We start from the raw sequence: 7,098 nt of genomic DNA, 5'->3' as shown, positions 1-7,098 counted from the left end.
CTCCTTCTTTTCTACGTTGCAAAGTGAGGACCAGTTGAGAAAAGGTGGGGGTAGTAACTCTCGCTCGTGACGTACACGGAAACACGTTTGGAAAGGGTCGAGGAGAGTACCACGGAGGATTGTGAGACGAAAGAAGTGGTGGTAATCCCTCAGAGTACCTGTGCCCATGGCCCATGACAACCTCAACAATCTCAACACCACGACGACGACGACGACGACAACGATGATGACGACGTCGATGACACGATTCTGTCCCAATGCAGTAGTATATCCTTGCTTTATGTCGCAATCGTGTACACCCTCTCCTCAACAGATCGTCCTGATATAATCGTTACAATCATTTTCCCCTTTTCTCTTTAACCCCCTTTTCGTAACATCTTTTATTTTATTTTATTTCTTTCGATCTCTTTCATAAGGAGATGAAATCCTATTTTCAACATTTTATCTTTTGATTATTGACTAATTTTTTTTTATTATACTTATATCTTATTAAGAATATCTTTTTCTTCATTTTTATATTTATATTATAAGTAGGCAATCATTATTATTATTATTATTTTACTTTCATACAGGTATTAATCTAGGACGCAATTATTCTTTTTATCAAATTACTTTCACAAGTTCTTATAGTAATTAATAATTTTCTATTTATTTTCACAAATATTAAGTTATCAGGATAATTAATATAAATATGAACGAAATATAAAGATACATAATTGGATAATTTTACCGAACCAATTGTCTCTTAATCATAGTGATTATTATTCGTTTAATGAGACACATAAAGCTGACAATAATAATATCTTCTATATCTATATTTTCTTATTTTACGTAGAAAAGGAAGTACGCATTTGATGCCAGTCTAATACACTAAAACATTACAAATTAACGATCGTCAAATTAATGAGGACAGATCTGCCTAATTGCATCACCTTTGGCGTATAATCCTATGATAAGTATTTCACATATATACATACATACATATATTTATATAAATCAGTTTTCTTGGATTGTGCATGTATATACTATCTAAATAAAACTATTTCTTGACCTTTCTTAAAATTAACGAAGATTAATCTAATGATCGATTGAAATTAATTGTAATTTAACAAAATTCAAAATATAACAACTTATAAGAATAATTAAATACAATAAATATATATATATACAATATTTATTAAACATAAAAAAAAGTATCGTAAACCTTGTAAATTAATAATATGATTACTTTTGAAAAATAATTGCTTATTTTAATTATCAATATTCTTGTCCAAAAATATGTTATTAATATAAGTCTCAAAGGGAATTTTAGACGGTTATTAAATCTTATTTAATAGTAATAATCTTAGTTGAACAACTAGTTCAAAATAAATTGTTCATAAGATTTAATAACCTTCTAAAATTCCCTTTGAGACTTATATATATATATATATATAATTGCTTATATTTTATAAGAAATTTAGCTACGAAATAAATAAACGAATAAAAAATGTTTCGCAATGCGCCAATAGTTGTTTATTTTCCCTTGGCGAGGTGAACATATCGTGTTCCTCAAGGGTGATATGTTTAAAATCGTTCAGCGGTTAAACAGCATCGATTAGAGAGAGTAGTCAGTGAATACGAAGAGATTCGGAGGAAAACGTGCTAGAAGAATGGAAGGGACGTAGAAGAAGAAGAACAGAAGTATAGAAAGTAGGGAGGAGGATGAGAAGAATAAGGAGGTGGTTGGAAAAGGAAAGGTGGTGGTAGTAGTCTATCAGAAAGAGATAAAAGGGAAAAGCATAGTCGATGAGGAAGAGGGTAGAGGAAGAAGACGGTCTTCCTCTTTCTCCTCTTATCCAACCCTCTTTTCGCAAACCCTTCTTCAGGGAGGCGCTAACTACCGCGCTATTTGAAGACAACGTCGTCTCTCTCTCTCTCTCTTTCTCTCTCACTTCCAAACTCTTTTTTTTCTTTCTCTTGCTCTCAGCGTTCGATATATCGACCCTCGAAAATTGTGCCGCGAACAGGAAAAGCTATGCGCCGTTCGTATCGTGGAGTGGCCACCGTTCGAGAAGCTATGTTTATATGCATATACACAATATATACAAAAAATGAATATGTATATATATATATATATATATATATATATATATACATGTTCAGAACTATAGTTGCAAATGTCTCTTTTCATTTATGTATGGAAGGCATTTTGAACATTTCTTCCAATGTTCAAATATTTCAATTAAAACGAACGAATAAAAGTATATGTTACACTTTTTTTCTCTTATTATTAATTAAAGTATATATTAATCCTTTCGTTTTCAATGACCACATATAAAGGTTATATATATATCATGTAACCATACCTACGTAAGAGAGAATTTTTATGTGGAACGATACGTGCGCTAAAAAAAGCATCCCCTAACGAAAGGATTAAATTTATAATTACGACCCGTTAGAAATAAATTAAGATAGGAAAGAGAGAGAGAGAGAGAGAGAGAAAATAATTCTCTTTCGTAAGAAAAATGATAATTTGATACTCGAATGTGTTTCGAGAATGAGATACGTGTATCTTTAATAGTAAAGCGCGTATCAAGGATTTTTATTTTATTTTATTCGTTTAATGCACCTTTCGGTGAAAGCAAGAGAGAAAGAGAGACAGAGACAGAGAGAGATATTTTCGTTTCGAAGCAAGTACGTACTTTATTAGTAGCACGTACTTTATTATTTCTGGAAGCGTAGCTAACGTCATCATCGTAACATCGATTTCGTGGTAACGAACCATCGAGAGCACCTTCTTCTTCTTCTTCTTCTTCTTCTTCTTCTTCTTCTGCTGCTGCTGCTGCTGCTGCTGCTGCTTCTTCTTCTTCTTCTTTTGAGCTCGACAATCAGGTCATTGGGCCTGCAAGACCACTGGGGGAATTCGCGAGAACGCCGGAAGCGTACTCAAGTTGCTCCTTCAAGAATCTATTTTTCCTCACATTCCGTTATTGCCAACGAGCGATGGTTAACTACGTCATCGTTAGAAGAAAGAAACGGGGGAGAAAAGAAATAACACGAAAGATATAAATAAAATAATAGGACTAAACACGTGACGTGTTTCCATCATTATACGGGTATTTATTATTTCACATATATTTTAATTTTTTTTTTTTTCATATCATCAGACCTTGTGTTACTTCTCATCGACAAAAATTTTGGCAATTCTTTCGCAACCGTTGTCAAATTTTATTTCCATTTTGTTCATCTTAAACCTTAGGACTGCGATCTTTGCGTGTCAAGAGACATTCTAAACCCTGCCAAATTTCTTCTACTACATATATGTATATAATCAATTTCAAACGAACTTCTAAAAAAATTATGCAAATATATAATAATAATAATAATAATAATACACGGTTATACGAACAATATTCGATATATTATAATCCTATCGTCGTGTTAAACGAATCGATACGATTAAATAACAAAATACAAAATTCGAGAAATATGAATTTGTTTGTCGTGAAATTTTTTAATCGAAATCGTAGAACGAATTGTTCGGATATTGTGCTGCATCAAACCCCCACCATTTAATAAAGATTATCTTCGCTAGATTATCGCGTTATCTAATCGAAATATCCTGTCTTCGTTTCTATATCTCCTAGCCCCTTCTTTTCCCTCGTTAGCCCTGAGAAATTCTAGAAAGAACAAGATAGGAAGATTGAACAAAAATCGAACTTACCTCGACTAACCCCCAGCAGCCAGAGTATGCAGGGTCTCTCTTCTCTCTCTCTCTCTCTCTCTCTTCAAGCAATCACTTACAAGCCTAGGTGACATTTACGTCAAATACTTGATGACGTCACCCTAAAAAGGCAGAAGCCAGGAAAACGAGCAGATAGGATTCGAATCGGTAAGGATCTTTAAACTAAATAATCAATAGGAATATTTCTGAACGGCATGACTGACGTACGATGATTTTTCTTCAACACATTTGTCAAATCCGAGCTTGAGGTAACCGATCTGTTAATCTTCAGGTCTTCGAGCAATACTTGATTGGGTTACGTGATTGATTGTTTTTTAGACAAATAGAATCTGAACCTATTTTCTTGGGAAAACACATTGGATTTATTTACAAGGATTTACGAAAGACAACGCGCGTATGCTGTTTCATTCTTTTTCTCTTTTTTAAATAATCTAAAAAATCTTCTTCTTCCTTTATAGAAAGAAAATAATAAAAAGGAGGAAAAGGAAAAAATAGAGACGGCAGGATTCGACCTTTCGTTCGACAGCTTTGTTAAAAGGATGATCGATTTCCTGTTTCGTGTCATCGGCCAAATTGGATTGGCAAAATCGCCGACTGACAGAATCCAACGAACGCGATAGAGAGAGAGAGAGTGAGTGGTTGGTTGTGTGCATTAAACACAGTGACACGTGCCGTCGTACTTTTTTTTGCTGACGTTGGCCTGCTCCTCAGGTACTTGTGGTGGCTGAGGGATGTAGAGAGATGGGGTGTACCAGATGAAAGAGAGGGTAAGTGGAGAAAAGTGGGAGATGGAATGAAGAAGTGAGATGTGTTGGTTGGTACCCCTAGGAAGAACCGCACACCACTATTCGAGTTAGGTGAGAAGGAGAGTTCTTCGAGGTGGATCGAGACGATGCACGATAAGCACGCTCGTCCCTCTTTCCTCTGACCTCATGGCCGTCATCATCGTCGTCGTCGGTACTCTTCTTTTACTTTTACTACCTCTCTTATATTTTCTTTTTTTTCTCTCTCTCTCTCTTTCAAACTACCCTAGCTCGAATCAATTCATATTATAACATTGTATCTTTCTTTTCATTACCATCGTCGCATCTATTATTTTTCAATCGATTGCCATACAAATACCAAAGTTTAAAAAAAACCCTCGTATTTATAGCAATGCCGTTTGTATTATTCAAAGATTCATATCTCTTGATAATATATTACTGAATTTGTAAATTAGGAAATTAAATAGGTCGATTGTAAGCATTTTTATATATTCAAAAGATGTTGGGTAATATGTATTATATTAAATATGTCGCACTGAAATGTATTTCAATATATCGTTTGAGAAATGTATTTTTATTTCTAAGTAATATTATATCGAAGAAAATAATTATTATATACTTACCGTGCGTGTGCGAAATATCAGTAATTCCTTTTTGAAATTTCATTAAATTGTTTTCCGAGAATGGTCGATGAAATCACGAAGACGTCGTTATACGTTGTGGAAATGTGAAATGTTGTGAATATATTAAATTCGTTGATTGTTAGGGTATATGACATTTATTTAATTGTTTCATCATTATTGTTTACGCTATTGAATGCTATACTTCGTATAGATACCTACAATTATGTTCGATAATTAATATGCGAATCTTGTAAAGAATTAATGAGATTTACTCGCGAAATTTACAGCCCATATTTTCTTTTTTTTCTTTCGGAGTTTACAATAATAATCATCATAAGTGTTTATTTATTTATTTATTTATTTATTAATTAATTAATTAATTACTTACTTACAGAGAGAATTCGCGAGTATTCGCGCGTAACCGACTTTCTAACGAGATCGACATTATTTTAAATCATTATCGGTGATCAATCGCGATCTTATCTATATCGAAATAATTATTTCGATTCGCGAAATTCGGCGTACGAATTCGATACGACATATTTTTCCCAGGACTCGTATAATACGTGTACGCAACGTCAACGGAAGCGGGAAACTCGATTATTCTTGTTTATCGATCACAATTTGCGCTAAACTTTACCGAGGACTCATCATTATATCAATATATATATATATTGATATACGTTCTTTATTACATGCTCATACGGAAGAGCAGAATCGTTTTGATCTATAAACGCGTATATATATATATATATATATCATCTCATCGTGTATCATTTAGGAAAAGTACGTAGAATAAAAGAAAATCAAATTTATATAACCGTGTGTGTGTGTGTGTTAAGATATTTCAAAGAAAATTCAACGTTTCTTTGATCAATTATATTCTCTAACATATTATTTATGCGTATACGCGTAGATTTGATTAAATCGGCAATATTTGATTTTTTTTTTAATTCAATGTACCTTTCCTCCCACCATACACCACGTTTTAGTTTATTAATGAAATATTTCACTCGCTCTCTGTATATATTGCCGAATGTACTTACGCTGAATAAAGAAATAATACTAATAATTAATTAATTAATTAATTAATCAATCAATAATAATAATAATAATAATAATAATAATAATAATAATAATAATAGTAATTATTTAAAAAAATAAAAACAAAATCAAATAAACAGGTATTGCACGCTCTTCGATGGCACGAATTTATTTAAGAAATTGTCCATCTTCGTATGTTTTTCTTTCTTTTTTTTTGTTCTTCTTCTTCTTGAACAGTTTGTCGTCAAGATTCATATTAGATTCGTCGATATCTACAGACCGGATTTTTTCGAGAATGTAATAATCTTAATCGACATGTTCTCTGTTTCTCTCTGACACATTCTTTCTCGCACACATAAACTTTCGTTCATCGAAGATCTCGTTGATTTTTATTTGTTGTGTATTTGTTCTCTATGATCGTACAAATATCTTTCATTTAAAATACGTATTAATCAATGGAGAGACCCGTTTGAATCTATTTACGAAAAACTAGAAGATAATATTAAAAACGATCTACCGAATGCGTCTATCATCATGACCTGTACATAATAAAAAAATATTTATATATAAAAAAAAAAAAAAAAAAAAACCAGCAATGAAACTACGAGAGGGAGGACAATATAATATTTACTTTAATTTTGTTTTTCTTTCACGTAATCTTTGCGCGTCGTAATTCTTGGCTCCAAATGTATAAGACAAACTACACGTTCGTAGTTTGTTCATAATTTTTGTATTAAACTTTAGAAAAAGTATTTGACAGCAGGTACTTACATACATATACGTTTAACTAAACTCTTCGAATAACGCAATTACGTATAATTAAAATATTCCGATGGGGAACGCAATTGATTTTACGCTTTTTCTTCTTCATCATAAATATTCGAATAAATATTTAGAGATTACGAATACTGTTGTTTTTTTTTTTTTTTTTTTTTTTTTT

This window comes from Polistes canadensis, unplaced genomic scaffold, assembly GCF_001313835.1.
Source record: "Polistes canadensis isolate GaletaPanama2010 unplaced genomic scaffold, ASM131383v1 scaffold_3, whole genome shotgun sequence".
Lineage (NCBI taxonomy): Eukaryota > Metazoa > Arthropoda > Insecta > Hymenoptera > Vespidae > Polistes > Polistes canadensis.
The sequence above is the reverse complement of the archived record's forward strand: the minus strand, read 5'-3'. Positions refer to the sequence as shown.